At 37.9% G+C, this 19,591-nt stretch overlaps 1 non-coding gene across 47 annotated transcripts in view; it reads left to right on the plus strand.

Annotated features, from left to right (window-relative positions):
- The window catches only part of LOC103161076, a 389,511-nt gene that overhangs the window by 138,779 nt on the left and 231,141 nt on the right, over nt 1-19,591 (plus strand). For 43 of the 47 annotated variants that reach the window (XR_004769670.1, XR_004769678.1, XR_004769682.1 and 40 more), the window contains one exon: nt 1,592-1,652. The exons of 3 other annotated variants lie outside the window; for them this stretch is intronic. This is a non-coding gene — a transcript (uncharacterized LOC103161076). Of the gene's footprint in view, nt 1-1,591; nt 1,653-19,451; nt 19,508-19,591 lie in introns of all 47 variants that reach the window. One more of the 47 variants, XR_004769693.1, reaches the window with a different exon arrangement.

Here is a 19,591-nt window from a genome sequence, read left to right on the forward strand (position 1 = left end):
AGTGGCTCCCTCTGATATGGTATCTCTCATCCTGCTCTCTCTCCTCTATTCTTCCCCCAACTCAATATTTCTGCCCCTCCATTTCCTCTCCTCTACTCATCTTCTCTTGCTCTTATTGTAGCAGCTCCTTCCCCCCTCCCCTCATGCTCTCAATGAGGGTTAGGGGGAGCATGAGGGAGTTAGTTCAGGAGTTCATTCCACTTCCATTCCTGGGGACCATTTATCCCTTAGAGTCCTTCATGTTTCTAGTTTCTTTGGTGAAGAGGATTGTAGGCTGGTAATCCTTTGCTCTATGTCTAAAATCCATATATGAGTGAGTACATACCATGTTTGTCTTTTTGTGACTGGGTTACCTCACTCAGGATGGTTTCTTCTAGTTCCATCCATTTGCCTACGAATTTCAAGATTCCATTTTTCCCCCTGCTCAGTAGTACTCCAATGTGTAGGTTCAATTTATGATTTTTTTTATTTCGTGGAGGTTAAAAAGTGATATGCATGCAGTAGAGTAGTGTCTGCAAAATGTCTATGGAGAACCTTATAGCTTTCAGGATACGATAGACTCTGATGATGCCCTATGGAAGACCTCACCATCCAGGGGGAGCAGAAAGGATGTGTGATAGGTAAGGTTTTAGTTGGGGGGAGTGGTAGGGGAGGACAGGAGGTAGAAGGGAACTGGGATTGCCATGTAAAACAATCCTGTTTCTAATCAAATAAAAAATCTGAAAAAAAAAACTCAAAAGTGCCCAGTTTGCAGCAGCTCCTCAGGTGGCAACAGACAGCTTTGAGTACTTCTGTGGAATAGAGTATGTCAACTGGAATGTTTGCTTGAGGAGTTGTGGCCTCTGAAACAAGAGAGCTAAGTAACTCAGGTAGAGGATATTGATGAAGAAAATGTTTGTTATCTAAAAGTTTAAATTTGATGCATCTGAATCCACTATCCAGTAGTAAGGGAAAAGCACCAAATAGACCTTCAAGACTCAGAGAAAATCTGAGGAAAAAGAAGTAAGCCCCACCCCGTCCCATTTGCCCTGGAGCATGTCTGGAAGACATTCCCTTTGGTACCATTCTAAAGGAAAGCTTAGAAAGCACTTAGTGGAGGGTGGGTAGGTGGAAAGGTTTCAGGAATGCTTGGATGAAGGGCTGGCTGGAGCCAGGACTGGATCGCAGCTTTCCTGTGGGATGATGCACCTGTGCTTGGAATGTGGGGCTAAAGTTTGAGGGTTTATTGGCCTTTTCTACACTATTCTGTCACATCTGTGTTTTCGGGCACTTTACTGTCAGACTGTCTGTTTTTGGGTCTAAGAGTCAGGCCATCTATTACTAGGAACAGTGGTAAAGTCAGAAGTAAAGTCAGCCTTTTTGGTATGTTTGCATGAAAAGGGCTATATTTGCTGTAATTGGATTATATGAATATGGTGTATAGACAGTCATATATACTTTAATTAGATTTGAAAATACTTTGAAATTTCAATTGCTTGAAGTGCTATTCATTTTATTGCATTTCTGTTCTTTTGTTTGGGGTTTAATTTTCTTAGTAGGTACTATTTAAGATGAGTCCTGATAAGATATTTGACTTGTTTCATTCTTTTAGATTTTGCGGTGTTTTGTGTGTCTACTGTGTGCCACTTATGACAGGCTATGAGAATCCATACGTGAGTAACATTGCCTTCACTTGGTCTTATCGAATTGTGTTGCAAATGATGTATTAAAGGCATGGGGCCTTTTAGAGCCCTATGGGAAAGGAATGGATTTAAAATACAAAAGTGAACCTGAAATGTTTTGTTAAAGAGAGATCTCTGAGGATAGCATTGAAAGAGAAGCAGCAGTAAAAAGGCAAATAGCAGTGAAGAGAATGACATTACACAAAGAGCAGCATCTTTTGAGATGCAAGGTACAATCAGTGTCTGGGAGGAACTTCAGCTGAGGGTGTGGTTCACAGGGTGAAGAAACAAGAACATGAGCCAGGCTGAGCTAAATAATAATAACGTGGTACTTGAAGGAGCAATATAAACATTCGAGCTCCAGAAGAATTGATGTATGGGAAGATAAAGTGTGGAAGGGGTAGATTAAGATTGAAGGTGGGATGGAGACTCAGTGAAGCCAGCCTAATGGAGAGAGAACAGGACTTTTAGAGATACTCGGGAGATTTGTAGCCAAGACTCCAGCGTCTATATGAGGTGGATGAGGAAGGAAAGGCAAGGGAACGGGGTGTCTTCTAGGCTTCCACGTTAGGCAATTGAGTTCCATTGTGCATTAAAAGCAATACAGCCTACTAAGTAGTATGTTTTCATCTGACAGTTCCTCCTTTACTATGAGTAGAGTGGTAACACATGCCCAACTGAAAATCAAATAACAGATTTGGTAACTTGGGCATGAAATGTGAAACTAAGCATTCATAAGCAGATTATTTCAGTGTGGACTCCTGTGAATCATAGCATTTTCAGTGCTTTCTCTAAGAATGTGCAGTTATATATTTTGTAAGAGGATGGAGTGCTCTGTTTAGTTAAGGAAATTGCAGGCAATAATTTTTGAATTTAAAACAATCATTTCAGCTATTTTATTTAGGAATGTATTATATTTTCCTTCCTTCTCATGCCACTTAAAGGTTTCCTAGACACAGGTTCTCCATTCACAGAGATCAACAGGAAGCAACACAGGGACATATTTAATTCTGTTAATATATATTTTCCAGATGACTATCATAGTTGATTCATAGTTAACTTATTCCTTTTGCATTATAGTATAACTTTCCTTTATTAATTAATTTACAGAAATTTGCTGTTTTAGCACCAAAGATATTTTGGATTGGTCTTCCCATAAAATGTGACTACAAATAGTATTATTTCCATTTGACTGCTTAGTGAGCATTGCACTCATTGTTATAAGGTCAGGACTCAGATGCAGTTGGTTCCAACCTGGAGGGTAACTGCACTTTTGGCTTATTATGAGCAACTGTATCTCTCTGGGTCTTCCTCCTCACTATTTTTATGTGTCTAGGCTATCTCCGTATACTCTGGAAGCTAAATCCAATAATTTACATTGTTGGTATATATCAATCATCTAATGTTAATCACTACTGATATTATTTTCTGGCTCTGATCATAAACTTTTGGAATGCAAATTAAATAGAACCATGGAAAATAACATCTTAAAATTCTGTCTCTAGTGACTTTTCTTTTAAAAATAATGCACTTTTACTGTTATTAATAAAAATTATTTCTACTCACAATTTTACCACTATTTATAATTACCAGTAGTTTAACATTGCATGTATATGCTTCATATTTCAAATAATTCACTAGCTAGATGAGGAGGCATAACAATAAATGATTGATAGGTGACATTCCCCAGTGATGTGTTATACGATTTCCTTAGTGAAAGTTAATCAAAATTGTTACAGCAACTTTATAGAGCATTCATGATACCACCCAGCCTTCAGAGCCCTCTTTTTACTTTGTTTCCATTCAATATAATGTTACATGATTTACTGAAGAAATTAAAAATGATGAAACTTGAATGACAATACAATATGGAATAAAGAAAACACACGATGAGCTTGGACCCAGGTATGTGTGTATGAGTATATATTTTGCCAGTCCCAGAAGAGTCTTTGATTATTTGTTGGTATGAGCTTCTTCTAAGCGGAGAAAGTCAGGGAAAGATAAAAGGTAGACAATTAGGGAAACTTTGCATATGAGCCTGAGAAACAGGCCTTCCAACTTTTGTGTATGCATTTATTATGTTTGAAAGTGTTACCTGTGAGTTAAGTTAATACAGCAACCCACCACAGGAAAAATCATTCTCTGCTACATTGAGGTGTTCAAAATTGTGAGTAAAACACTAGGGTTAAAAGGGCTGCCTGTCTCCAACATGCCTCCTCCAGTTGTCTTTGGGACAGATACATGTGGAAACTAGAAGAGTCCTCTAGTGTACTGCATGTGCATATGTTAGGAGAGAAATACAAGCCAGAGGTCACTTGTGTTGATTTCAGATGAAGTGTTTCTTGGGATTCCTTTTACTTTCCATGCAATAGGTCAGTCATCCCATAAAGCCCCACCTCATTCTTCCTATAGCCACACAACTTTGTTGACCTGTTTATTTTTCTATGCCCCTCAGTGTCCCAAACTACTCTTCTTCCATGAACACTGCTACAGTTTCCAGAAGTCTCAATCTTACCTTTCTTAGGAACATAGACACTCAGAAATTTACCTCCTTTGTCAGTGTGAAAGATACAAAATAAACATGTTGCAAACAGAATGCGAAGGTTAGAAATTTTAACCAAGAGAGATGTAACATTGCATGCACAGGCTTGCGTTTGCTGTATAGTATTTCCCTGTGGATCTGATCACCATTTCTGCCTTGGCTTGGCTCATTGGTTTTAGACATGCGATGATTGCAGTCAATATCCTAAAGACTTGCCATAGGCCACATCTCTGACCTCTTGCCATCCATCTATTTAATGCCACTCCATTTTAGGATCTTGTAGGGCATTAATGAAATAATGACATAACTATAAGAACAAACTTCAGACTGCTAAATGACACAAGGGTTGGGTGCAGTCTTGATGAATTTTCCATTGATGGGGCAATGATTTCTGAAGCAGAAACCTTCCCCATTTAAACAAGGACGTGAATCTGCAAAAGACCTGTATTTGACACTTTAAAACACAGGAAAAAATAAACAATAACCTGAAGTAAACACCTAGTGAAGATGACTTTGCTTCGGGTCCACACAATAACTTTGAGTCTTCTCTTCAGTTCGGTAAAATATAATTTCTGCCAGCGGGAGTCAAAATTGGTATCAGTAACTACATGGCATTTACATGGGTCTCTCTGTGCTCTCCTCTTCGAGGCATTGGGGAAATCTTAGAGATCAGCTGAAAAATACTATCTGGCTTATGAAGGAAGGCATTCATTTATGTTCCAAACAAGGGAACTGAACATTCAGTCATAACCTCATGATCATGAGAAGTCCACAATGGGTTTGCACACAGTAGAAGCAGTCACTGAATGTTTCACATTTGATAAATGTGTGTTCCTCAGTTCACACTTGTGGTGAGACAACCTAGTCATCTGGCCAAACCATACCCTCAAATTATACCCTGGAATTCCCTAAAATCCAATGGTAGCTATTTATGCTTTTTATGATCTATTACTGTTATAAAATATTCTTTAATTCAATGGAGTTATTTATGGAGATGGGTTGGTCTTCAAGCACTGTGCCAGTTCTGGAAAAGGGGTGAATATTTAAGATAGCACACTGGGAACTATTTGTTTTTCATTACTCCTGCTACAGGCTGATATATACCAAGTATGTAACTCCAGGTTCTTATTAGTAAGTTTTAGGGACAGTCAATTGCTATCAGGGACAATTCAAAGGAAAAAAATTATAGTTATTTCAGACTCAGGCAAACTGGAATATTTTCTTTGGTATCTTTATCCTATGCTTCAGTTTATAGGCACCAACTATATTTTCAGGGAAAAGCCTTCATTTTATCTTCCATGCTATAAGGAAACACTCAGATTAGGTGGTTAGGTACCAATTTTGTTTTATTGTCATTCAGTTTAAATCTTGTTTTTTTTTTTTTTTCCCTACAACACTGTTGTATAAACCCATTCTCGCTGAATTTGAAATGTCTGGTCTAAAAATAAGAACAATTGTATTTCCACTGAGTATTTCAGAGAAGCATGTAGGAAAGATTAAATTAAGGGATACTATACAAACAACTTTATAATACATTAAATGTTATGTAACAAATCTCTTTTCTTCAGTGGAAAAGATGACCTTAGATAGAAAACTCATGAGATATGATGTTATACTTATAGTCAGTGGCTCACAATTTCAGGCTGAGCTTTGAAAGAAAGAGTGAGAGCCTGGAATGAAAGAGAAAGAACAGATGAACCCAGTGTGAACAACTGTGGACTCAGTAGTCCTAGAAAGCTACAAAGATGTGTAGGATATTCTGGCAGAGGGTAAAAGTTTTCCTACTTTAGAATGTGTTTGACTTGTGATTTTTAGGCAACATTATACTTGTTTTTTTTCTGGATAAAAATACTTTATCATATTTCATCTTACTAGATTCTTTACTGCTCTACCACCTCAAAAGGCCTCTTTGCATTTTAGTTAGTAATTAATTAAAGCAAGTAACCTTCTTGTTTCTATATCATGTTTGAGTTTGATGAAAATATTACTCATATTTTTATTGCAGATTTTGCACGCTGAAGGCCCATACTAGTATATAATAGGCTTTCTGCTAAGTCTTAAGGGAAATGCAATGGGTCAAACATCACAGTACCCAAATCCTATTTAGTGTTCAAATAGTCTACTGGAAGAGAGGGCAGTGCTGCACCAACTTAGGGAAAACAGTAATTTTGGTACAGAACAAGGCTAAAGTTACAGACTGGTCATGCAAGTCAGCAAAACACAGACTTTTAGAAAAGTTATGTCATTGAAAATGAAATAAAGAAATTTCACTAAATTGTTTTTGCCTTTGCTTTTCTTTTATCTTATTTGTTTACAATCTAATTTTTTGGTGTGGGGAAACTTTAAAGACGCAGTGTAGGGAATACATTTGACATGTTCAAAAGTGTCGAAGAAGTCTCAAGGAATCAGTTATAATCCTGAAGAACAAATGGTTAAGGGAGAGAGGAATCAAAGATTAGTGGTTCCTATGTGAAAATGAAAATGAAAATGAAAAAGGAGAAAAAAGTAAGAAAGGGAGAGAGAAAGGAAAGAAGGAAGGAAAGAAAAAAGAGAGAGAAAGGAAGGAAGAAAGGAAGGAAGGAAGGAAGGAAGGAAGAGAGAGAAAGAAAGAGAAAGAAACTTGTAGAGTGTCAGTCTTCAGATCCTCACATCCATTCTTTTGTGGAAATGGCTGTTATGTTAAAAGCTTATATATATTCTATTCTTTCTGACAAATTTGTGTGCCAGAAAAATTCTTCATGTCCTCACTTATGAATAAGAAACCAAAGGCACAGTGAGGTTAAATATGTTGCCCCAAATCTCACAGATGTTGATTAAGAAAAATGGAATACTGACTCTGAATGTGATGTGAAGGAATTAACATTTATTACAGAGTTTCTGTGTCTACACTCTGTGCTTGTCCTGAAGAGGTTATCTTTCAATAAAGCTAGGAGATGAAGATAAAATAAGACAGGAGGCAGTTCAATAAGGGGTATAGTGGAGGAAAGTCTCATGTATTGACCTCAGTGTTTTTGTAGAGGTCCTCCTATGTTTTAATTCTCAGGAGGTCCACTTTACAGAATAGTCTGTGGGAATGTTGCTTCCTGGACTTTGAGCATGCATCATGATGCATAGCCTTAGACCTGGCATGATACGTAGCCTTAGACCTGACACAGATGCCTTGCAAATGTCCCACAGAGCTGAGACATCCAGGATGACTTCAATATTCAAACAGATTAGTGCATGAGTGTGTTTGTGTGTATGTATTATGTATATAACATATACATCTATAGTACACGCCTATACATGTAGATCATATCTAAACATCTACATGTACAACCACTTATCTGTGTGTTATATTGTAAATTCAAAATATTGAATTTACTTTGCAAAGATTTTATCTACTGGGATAAGTTAGAACTGTAGAAATGATAGGGTTTAATCCAAAGATGTGAACATTTGAATTTATCAGCAAACCCTGGGACATGAAAAAAATACTACCTATGCTGGTTTTTGTTGTTGTCATCTTGAAACAATAGAGTCATCTGAACAAAGGAAACCTCAGTTGAGAAATGACTCCCTAATATTGCCCTGTAGGCAAGCCTATGTGGTATATTCTCAATTAATGATATTGGTAGGCTTAGCCCATTGTGAGTGATGTCTCCCTTGGGCAGGTTGTCCTGGTTGTATAAAAAATCAGTCTGAGCAATACAGGAGGAGCAAGGCAGAAGCATGTTCCTTCACAGTTCTGCTTTAGTTCCTGCCTCTAGATAGTTGCCTTGAGTTCCCATACTGACTTTCCCCAGTGTGACCTGAGCACTGTAGGATGAAATAAATAAATCCTCTGGTCCCCAAGTTGCTTTTGCTCATGGTGTTTTATTAGAGCTATAGAAACTATATCTAGGATATTGCTTTAGGAGTCTACACTTTCAGATGTTGTATGCATGATTTTTGCTCCCCAAGCAAACTTAGCTGAGTAGATAGGAAGACAGCTGCTTCTTTGGCATCACACATATTCCACTCTGAGAAGAATTAAAGCCCTGGTCCTGAGGATTAATTATAGAATAATGAAATAAATAAAAACCATAGTGCTACTGGCTTTGTGAGGAAAATAATCTGCCTGGATTTCAGAAGTCTGGACATTTCAGGGAGGCTATGGGCAATTTTATCCCTTCAGAGTAATAAGAGTGATCAAAAATTAAATCATTTTAAACTTGTGAATTTTCATTTTGATTTTGTATAATTTAAAATATTATTAGAACAAGTTGGAAATCCCAAAGCTCATCTCACATTCATGTCTACAGCTGTATGAGAATGACTGAAGTACATACAGATTTCTTTAGCCACTTGGGTATATTTTAGAAGCAAATTAAATTTATTCCACATGAAACCATAGCTTAAATATTTAAGGGAATAAATGTGCAACTACACAGTAAACCTTAGTTACAGATGACATATGCTGATAAATGAAGTACAAAGACTTAAATTTAACTACAAGCTCCAGGAAGAAGCATCTCTGCCATTAACTCCATGCCCCCACTTTAATTATTATTATTATTTTTACTATGGAATTCTTTTTTTTTTGGTTTTTTGAGAGGGCTTTCTCTGTGTAGCTTTGGAGCCTATCCTGGCACTCTGGAGATCAGCCTGACCTCGAACTCACAGAGATCTGCAAGCCTCTGCCTCCGGAGTGCTGGGATTAAAGGCGTGTGCCAAGAAGGACCCGCTGGAATGTTAATACACTGAATTTCGAATGGATAATTATTCTGACTTGCAAAGTCACAGTCTAAGGCATGAATTACACTCACAGTGACAATGTAGCTATGTCTGAAGTTAGAAAAACCCTTGGACTTTTCAGTTACTTAAACCAATATATTTTCATTTTCATTTTTTTCCCCTCCAAATGCAATTATTCTGATGTGGTTATCTAAGACTTGGAACAGAAAGTGTTTTGACTAATAGAGTTGAGTTTAAGGGTATTTTGAGTATAGTTTGAAGAGAAACACATTGAGAAATGTGTTGGACCGTTTTGAGAGTTTAGGGAAAACAGACTATTTCAAGCGTTATACTATCTATTTGAATAAACTTCCTTATTGATAGTGGGCTGTACTAGGAATAGCCTTTTGGAGGGTTATAGAGAAAAACTAGAAAATCCCAAATGCCTGAAACATTCCACTATAATCTTACCACCCAGAAATAAGCAGAATTAACTATTTTATATCTTATCAGAACATTATATATCTGTGTATAGTTCTGCTTATTTGTATAAACTATGTGTGACAACAGTGTTCAATATATGTATTTTTCCTATAAATATGGTTCATGTACTATAAATAATTAGAGTTACTTGTGCTCCTTGTCCAATGGAAATGTCTGTTTACCAAAGTCTTTCTTTGGTGCCAGCCAGTGCTCTCCTTACAAATAAAGCCCAATTCTGTTCCATTCCTTAAAACCAGATTGGATGATCTACATTCTTTCCAAATCCTTCCTAGAGCCTAGTTTCAATATTTATCAGTATCTCATGGAGTACAGCTGATAATATTTGAAAGCTTTAAGAGATCTTGGGCCCCACACTCTAGCCTACTGTGGAAATTCTTTCCCTTGTATGTGAAACCAGGCCCTGGGTCAGACAGCGTAAGGGAGACACAGATAAAGACAGGTTGAATTCTTGACTTAGGTACCAGTGTCACCTGTCCAGTGTCTTGCTAACAATAATGAGGAGCGCTAGATCAAAACCTCAGTTTATATTGAATTCCAGATAATCAGTGATAGATTTCTAATAACACTGTGTCCCATAGAATATTTGATATATTCTTTTGGTGAAAAATTCATTGTTTAAGTGATGTAAAAATTTGATGAGTGTCTTGTATTTTCATTTGCTTAATATAGTACCCAACATATAACCCCACAGATTGTATCAAGGTAAAGCTTGAAGAGTTGCAGGGTCTATTATTTACTACGCAATTTTCTGGAGCAAGTCCAATTACTTTGTCTTTCCAGGGGCCTCACATGTAGTTTAAAAGCCCATAATCAAACTGGAAGCAATAACCTGACATAAAGCCACTGAGGCAGGTCTAGAAAGGATGAAATGTGTACAAAGAACTTTGGTCATAGAACTTAGATAATAGTGACTAAAGGATGAATCAAAGATTTTATTTCTTGCTATCTAAGAAGATAGTTATGCCACCAGGAAAGAGAACTCAGATGCAGGATAGTTTGATATGGCAGAAGGGCAATAATTCTAAGGTGGTTAGAGGGTCTCTCCATCAATCCAATTTCCACTTCCAAAGTACTGCCTTGTAAAAGTTATGAGGAATTTGATTGGCACTTTAGAAAAGAATCATTCTCTTGATTTGTAGGACTTGGCAGAACATGGACCACACATGTTGTTTGATCTGCTCTCCTCTGCTAATTCCAAACTCATAGAGTCCTCTACCCTTTTTACTGCATCAGTGGAAATGATCAGGGGTTGGAGGTAGGAAGTATCTTAGTCTGGGGAACCAGGTGACTTCATTATAAAACATTAAGGACCTTCCCTTTGAGGCTCAGTAAGGATTATATCCAATATAAAAAGAAGGTGGCAATATTGGATTAGATCCCAGTCAGTCTGGGAGGATAGAATGCAAGTGTGACTCAGTAGACATCTGTAATTAGAAGAGCAGAACACTCACAGAACAGCAGTCAGTCCTTATAACAACCCTTTCCATCCTTTCCCCACCAACACAATGCTGACAGAGTATAATTTCATTGCTTGATATAGCTAAAGAATAGGGAAAAATTCATATATGTGGAAGCCTTTTGTAGGACAATTTAAGCAGACTAAATGTATCCACTAACCTATAAATATCCATTTAAACACATAAAACATTGCTAGATCAAATAGAGAGATGTTTATGCAAAGGTGTTCATGGCAGCATCATTAAGGACAAATATCAGAGACAGTTTAGTGCTAATTTACACCAGAATAATTGGACATAGTGTATATTTATATATAATGGAATACTACTTTTCATGTAATAGAATATTACTTTGGCATTGACATTGCATTGCAGATAATTAATGACAGGATATTGTTCACAATGAATCATGCAGCTAAAAATAATTATAAAATATTATGCCCAAAGCAGTTTTGCAATTTTGTCAAAATAATAGATGCATAAATATTCATCAAAGAATCAGAAGGATATGAAATGTAAATACTGATTCTCTATGAGGAACTATTGAATGCTATTGGGTTATGTCACTATACTTGTTTTCTAACTTACTACTAATAATACACATTACACTTGATTTTAAAAAATACTATCGAATAAACAAGTATTTAACTGAAAATATAGACTAATACCACATTAAATCTCAATTTTGTTCCTGGAAGAAACTCTGTATAAAATAAATTTCTTATTCCCTGGAAAAGCTGAACATGAACTACAGGAAATAATTCGGTAGCTTAAATATAGAATTCACCTAAAATTATTGGGTGTAGAGGGTTTCATTTGAATTCATTTAATCTTGTATTAAGATGATGTCTAGCTTTAAAGAATATATTTCAAAAGTGTCTCTAAGGTGCTGAATAGATTTTTAAGCACAAAATTATTTCTCCAGTAACGTTTGATGAATGTCATCCTCAAAACAGATTAAAACTTAGAGGCAAACATGCCTTGTAAAATTGTGCTTGTATCCTGACTACTTTACAACCTTAATGTGAAACTCCAGTGAAAATCATTGTAACTCATAGCTAGATGTGAACTGTCCACAGCAAAATTGTAGCATGTTTTATTATTGACACAGACCACGTAGATTTCCCAGAAGTCTACTCAGTCCCAGATCAAATGAAAATTCTTTTCAACCAAACTGTAACAACTTAAAAAAAAAAAAAGGCTGAAATGTCCTTGAGGTTATGTGAAACCACACTCTCACAGCCACCCAAAAAGCATTCCAGGAGGAGTATGAGGTGTCTATTTTGGGTACAGAGTTTCGAGCCCAAGTCTCAGTAAAAACAATGCTGAAGTTGTTCCTTTGGGCATTTGAGGGGTGGTGCTAGGAAGATGGGATTTTGGGTGTGACCCGAGTTCCCATAGTTTTGACACGTGACTGAAGAGATGTGAGAAGGCAAGCGGATTGATGCACCCAAATCTCATTTGGAGCAACCTTTCTTTCAAGTGATGACACACATGGAACTACTTGAATTTATTGCGTGAGCTTTTGTGGTCATTGGTGTGATATCCTTCTCCTGCAGTCTGCTAGGGAATGCCCATTACTCATTTTTCAACACCTGCTTGCAGGGAAGTTATTCTTAAGCTAGTGTGCTTCTCATAGCCCCTCATCTCTTGCTCTATGCTGTACTTGACACTGCTGATCTGGGGTGTGTGAGACAGTTTTCCTGATGCCCAGGCTTGTGCACCAGAAGCTTCTGGAGAAGATGACTTGACACATGGCTTCAATCTTCTTTCTTTGGCAACATGCAAAGCCAGCTAGTTGGTGGATTCCAGGTCCATAGCTGAAATATAGTCTGCTATTCTTGCAATGGGCTTAGTTAGGTTCTGCTCTTGCAGCACAAATGAACTTTTCATACATGTGAAATGAAATGCAGTCTTGTTAAGGGATGAAAAGAGGTAAGGCAAGAGTGAGAGAGATGGTGTGCAAGTAATCATGAAATGTAAAATATTGATAATCAATAACATGTTCAGAAGTCTGGCAGATAAGTGCTCTGTTGGTAGCTTTTGCATGAGGATAAATACTTTCCCATTACATTTTTTCATGTAGGCTGGCATCTCTCCCAAACCCATTCTTGTTACTGTACTCAAACTTCTCAGACTTTTAAGGCTCCCTCCTAAGATGGAGATACCACACTATTCCTTTATTTAGAAATCTGGATTCCTAAGCTTATTTCATGGCCTCTCAGTCATACTCTTGTAAGAATTCAGTGTTCTTATTGGTAAAGTGAAAGATCTGAAACAGATGATCGGCAGCATTTCACCAGTTTTCCAGTTTTGAATCATCTTTCACAGTGAGGCCAGTTTCTCTGCAAAGTGATTCCCCGTCCACTGTTTAAGTAACTGGGAGGAGATGGAAATGTCTGGACTTTAGGTCATTTCCCATACCCTTCATCTTCTCCTCGAAGCTTTAGGCTAGAACCTTGTGGTCTAAGGATATATGACATATATAGTTGTAGATCGGTAAGGGGATATAATATGATTGCTATATCCAAGGAAGCAGGAGAAGAGACAGGATGACAAATATATGATTGATTAATTTTTTTTCACTTAGTAACTGAGTAATTTAGGGCAAAAATTTTACCTCTTTAGATGCAAAAAATTTATTCAAAAAATTATATCTCATACTGCATAGGACTTTGTTGGCATTGAAAGAAAATATTTGGGTACTTGAAAGAGAATTTTTGAAAATATTAATTTCCGTAAGTTTACATGATGGTATAATATATTAAATTTATGAAAATAAAAATATAGTGGTTCAAATTTTTGAAAACTGAACCAAAGTTTTATTTATTTAAATGAAGTAGAGTTTTCAAAGAGGAAGAAATGTAGTTGGTTTGGTATGTTTTGTTTCTTATTTAATGAATAAAATTCTTATAATGTACTGGGAAATTTCACTTTGAATATATCATTGAAAACACAGGAAATGATCTCCAAGCTCATAGTTCTGACATCCTACTATTTGACTCTTGATAAGCTTGATAAGCTGTTCAATAGCCAATAGATGGTTGTGTTTGATCATGTAAGTGACAGTGGAATTATGCCCTTTTCTTGTGTCAATCAGTCATGATGTCATAGGAAGTTCATGACTGGGTTAGAGGAAAAGGTTACAATAAGTTTCTTAAGGACAGAATGCCACAGTGAAGCAGAATCAAAGATGCAAATATACACAATAGTAAAAAGTAACTATTTTTGGGGGAGGGTTACCCATGTGGTGATGGTTCTACCTTATCTAAATAAAGCATTCAATTTGTCAGGCCTTTGGGTATAATTTAACAATAAGTGCATTTTAAGTTATTTTATTTGATTGGATATGATAATTATTTCATGTAAACAGAGGTCAGTAATACATAAATATAAACTTTAGTTTTATGATGTATTTTAAATACTTTACTAAAACAATTTTAGCCAAAAGAAAGATAATGACCCATTTTGCTGAATTTGGGGGTTTATTTTTTTTTCCTCCTGAACTTCTAATACACATTCTTGTTTATTACTCTGTTTGCCAACTGGACACATTTGAAAGTAAAACATGGAGTAACTTCCCTTTAAACTCTTTTGAAAAATTGGAATTCCCTTAGCAAGCACCAGCTTCATTTTGAAAATTTGCTTTGCTGATGCTTCGACTAAGCTGATTTTTATGTAGTCCATCCCTGTTTTCTCTAGAGAGTATATAAAAACTAGATTTCAATATTGTTCTTGGTACTAATTGCCTTAGACATTAATTTGATGGGGATTTGATCATAAATTGATGATACAGAGTTAACTTTGGCATCTCCAATCTAGTGCTTTTATGAAGTATTGTTAAAATATTTGTAAATTCCCAGGAGTGCCTTCCGGCTTCAAGAAGATTTCATCATACAATAACAAAGAGGGTGTCAAAACCAGGCCATGGCTGGCTACCACCAGCCCCAGCCGCACCCTAGAGTAGATTAGAGCATAATCAAGTTCTGTTAATCGATCTCCCAAAGGTGGTTGGTTTGTTTGTTTCTTCATGGTCAATTTGGCTGCCTGGGTTCTAGGAATATTCCTAACTCAGTCTTCCATGTAATTGGACCACGGACATGAGCTGTCACCATCTCCCTTAATCATCAATGTGAATGCAGGCCAGGTGTTGCAACACAAGCCTCTTATCCAACCTTGGGAAGTGGAGGCATTGGATGTGGAATCCAGCCTGTTCCTATATAGCCAAGAATGGCAGGATGGCCACCGTATTCTTTCTTTTCCCATCAAAATATCATATAATGCACATAGATTTCTTGATTAGAATTTCACAGTAACAGTTTTCTTCTCAGGGAAGTTGTGGGAGGTCAATAGTATGACAATTTTATTTGACCATGGTCATAATATTGGGTCATGAAGATAATCTCCTACTGCAAGAATTCCATCCTGTATGTAAATACATAGCTCCCATGATCCTAGAGTTAAGAGGAACTTACTTTGATTTTAAAGATTTCTGTGATTCTTTTTGTTTTTGAAAAGTTTTGTAAAGAAATGTCTATTTTTTTCTAAAATTCCAAGTTTAAAAGTATTTTGTACATATGATTAACACTAATGGTCAACTACGTAATTTGATTATTTTTCTTACATTTGTTCCTCTGTGCAAGGGAGGTATGTATGTGTGCATGCATACCATCCTGAACATATGGAAGTCAGAGAACCATTTGCAGGAGTCAGTTCTCTCATTCCATTGTGTGGGTTATAGGTATTGAATTCAGGTCCTTAGATTTTGACAGCAAGTACATTTATCCAATGAAACATTTCACCAGCCACAAATATGTGATTTTTTAAAATTAGAAACAAGCTTCTTTTTACATGTCAATCCCAGTGTCCTCCCCCTCTCCCCCTATCCTGCTCCCCCACCCCATCCCAATCCCTTTCTGCGCCACAGGGAGGGCGAGGCCTTCCATGGGGGATCTTTAAAGTCTGTCATCATTTGGAACAGGGCCTCCCCTGTGTGTCTAGGCTGAGAGAGTATCCCTCCATGTGGAGAGGGCTCCAAAAGTTCATTTGTATACTAGGGATAAAATACTAATCCACTACCAGGGGCCCCATATATTGCCCAGACCTCCAAACTGACAATCTAGCCCAGGGGGTCTGGAACAGTCCTATGGTGGTTTCCTAGCTTTCAGTCTAGGGTCCATGAGCTCCCCCATGTTCAGATAAACTGTCCCTGTGGGTTTTTCCAATCTGGTTCTGACTCCTTTGCTCATTACTCCTCCCTCTCTGCAACTGGATTCCAGAGTTCAGCTCAGTGTTTAGCTGTGGGTGTCTGCCTCTGCTTCCATCAGCTACTGGATGAAGGCTCTAGGATGGCATATAAGGTAGTCATCAATCTCATTATCAGAGGAGAGCATTTAAGGTAGCCTCTCAACAACTGCTTAGATTGTTAGTTGGGCTCAAACTCATAGATCTCTGGACATTTTCCTAGTGCCAGAATTCTCTTTGAATCTATAATGGCTCCCTTTATTGTGGTATCTCTTTTCTTGCTCGCTTCAATTCTTCCCCTGACTAAATCTTCCTGCTCTCTCATGTCCTCCTCTCCCCTCCTATTCTCACCCTGAAGGAACCGGCTTCCCTTTTGGCAGCCATAACAGCTGAACACGTGCTTGCCATAAACCTGCCTTGGTCACTTAGAGGTCAGATGCCTGTCTCGTGACAAGGAAACAATCAGAAGTTAGTCACTAGAAAGTCAGATGCCTGTCTCGTGACAAGGAGCCAATCGGAAGTTAGCTGGTGGCACTATGCTTTATGACCCTGGGTGTGCTTTACGGACTAGCGCACAGCAATGACATAGAGAGCATAGCAACCACCCTGGGAGGGCCTATGAGCCATAACAACCAGTTGACCAATCAACACAGGGCAAGCCCTCCAAGCCTGGAAGCACACCAATCGTGAGCCTGTGCATAAGCCTGTGCGTACCCCTAGACACTCCCCTTACGCTGCCCTATAAGATCTTTTGGGAGCCCATAGGAGCCGTCTTTTCTAGCCGTCCGCCATGGCGGGTGGGTGAAAGACCCGAGCTAACATGGGGTTAGCTCGTTAAATTACAATAAAGCCTCGTGCAGTTTGCAGCAAGCTCTCGAATCCGCCTGGTGATTGGGGTGACCGCGAACCTGGCCTGGGACCCCGAGTTTTCGGGGGTCTAACAACCCTCTCTTTCTTCTAGCTCCCTTTTCCCTCCCATCAGGCTCCCAATTAGCTCAGGAGATCTTGTCCCTATCCCTTTCTATGGGGGACCATGTATGTCTCTCTTAGGGTCCTCAGAAGATACCAGAAAATGGAAAGATCTCCCATGTTCTTGGATAGGTCGGATCAACATAGTAAAAATGGCAATCTTGCCAAAAGCAGTCTACAGATTAAATGCAATCCCCATCAAAATCCCAACACAATTCTTCACAGATCTTGAAGGAACAATTTTCAACTTTATATGGAAAAACAAAAGACCCAGGATAGCCAAAACAATGCTGTACAATAAAGGGAAATCAGAGGCATAACCATCTCTGACTTCCAGCTCTATTATAGCACTTTTGTCCTGAAAATTGTCGGGGGCCGAAAAATATCAATTATGGTATTTCAGATACAGGCCTCAAACTCTATCCAGGTAGCTCAAATCTCACATTGTTGTTCAGATGTCCGACTAATTACCTCTGGATGGCTTGGTCTCAGTGGAGAATGTCTCCTAGTTTGCATAACAACAGTCCTAGGCCCTGGGTGTGCCCAAACCTGTTCTAAGGGTTTTGTTTATGTGCCTAGGGACTGTTTATGTGCCTAGTGCCTGTGCCACTAGGGTTAAAAGAATTTTTTGATATCAACTTTATACATGATAGTAGATGTCTTCTGTGGTAACTCCCACTGTTAGAAAGGTATTTAAGGGATGCTTGAATAAACCAGAGACTCCAGACTCCAGCATGGACTGTGAGCCCTCCTGAAATGACAAGTTGTCTGGTTCTCATCTTTATCACTGTTGGGTAGCTAAGAGTTTCCTGGTACAGCACAACCCCACTCAGAGATGGACCTGGGCCATTCTACTGCCTCTGATTGCAGCCCCAAAGACATCAGTCCAGAATAGATAGCCTTTGTAGCTTGTGACTGATACAAGCCCTGGAAGAAAACAGCTTGGTATTGGCACAAAAATAGACAAGTAGACCAATGGAATCAAATTGAAAACCCTGATATTAACCCACACACCTACAAATACCTGATTTTTGACAAAGAGGCTAAAATTATACAATGGAAAAAAGAAAGCATCTTCAACAAATGGTGCTGGCATAACTGGATGCTGGCATGTAGAAGACTGAAGATAGATTCATATCTGTCACCATGCACAAAACTTAAGTCCAAATGGATCAAAGACCTGAACATAAATCCAGCCACACTGAACCTCTTAGAAGAGAACATAAGTGGTACCCTCAAATGAATTGGTACAGGAGACCACTTCTTGAACAACACACCAGTAGCACAGACACTGAGATCGACAATTAATAAATGGGACCTCCAGAAACTGAGAAGCTTCTGTAAGGCAAAGGACACAGTCAACAAAACAAAATGGCAGCCCACAGAATGGGAAAAGATATTCACCAAATCCACATCTGACAGAGGGCTGATATTCAAAATATACAAAGAACTCAAGAAGATAGTCTCCAAAACACCAAATAATCCAATTAAAAAGTGGGGTACAAAACTAACTAGACTATTCTCAATAGAGGAATCTAAAATGGCTGAAAGACACATAAGAAAGTGTTCAACTTCCTTAGCCATCAGGGAAATGCAAATCACATAACTCTAAGATACCATCTTACTCCTTTCAGAATGACTAAAATCAAAAACACCAATGACAGTTTATGCTGGAGAGGATGTGGAGAAAGGGGAACACTCCTCCACTGCTGGTGGGAGTGCCAACTCGTATAGCCACTTTGGAAATCAGTATGGAGATTCCTCAGGAAAATGGGAATCAGTCTACCACAAGATCCAGCAATTCCACTCTTAGGCAAATACCCAAAAGAAGCACATTCAAACAACAAGAACATCTGTTCAATGATGCTCATAACAGCATTATTTATAATAGCCAGAACGTGGAGCCACTAGATGCCCCTCAACTGAAGAATGGATAGAGAAAATGTGGTACGTTTACACAATGGAGTATTACTCAGTGGAAAAACAAACAAACAAACAAACAAAAAAACAATGGAATATTGAAATTCGCAGGCAAATGGATGGAACTAGAAGAAACCATTCTGATTGAGGTAACCCAGTCACAAAAAGACAAAAATGGTATGTACCCACTCATATATGGATTTTAGACATGGAGCAAAGGATTACCAGCCTACAATCCACTGCCAGAGAAGCTAGGAAACAAATATGTGACTTTTAACAGTAGGATTGTTGCTATTTATGATCTCTTATTAATTGCAGTGTAATGGTTTTAGTCTTGTGAATGCTTCTTAAGATTCTATTCTAAAACATAGGTGCAAGAGGATGATTGCTTCTAACCCAAACAGGTTTTATATTTTTAAAAATAACTATTTACAAAGATGCCCTTTTCTGCTTTCACAGTGCAAGATCATTACCAGCAACATGGTCCAAAGATAATCTTTTCACTGTTCTGGATGGTAATAAAATAATTTAGAAACTTTAGTTATGAAAGAATATGCACCTTCTTTTTCAACAGTGTTTGCTGAATTAGATATATTTCT

This window comes from Cricetulus griseus, chromosome 4, assembly GCF_003668045.3.
Source record: "Cricetulus griseus strain 17A/GY chromosome 4, alternate assembly CriGri-PICRH-1.0, whole genome shotgun sequence".
Classification (NCBI taxonomy): domain Eukaryota; kingdom Metazoa; phylum Chordata; class Mammalia; order Rodentia; family Cricetidae; genus Cricetulus; species Cricetulus griseus.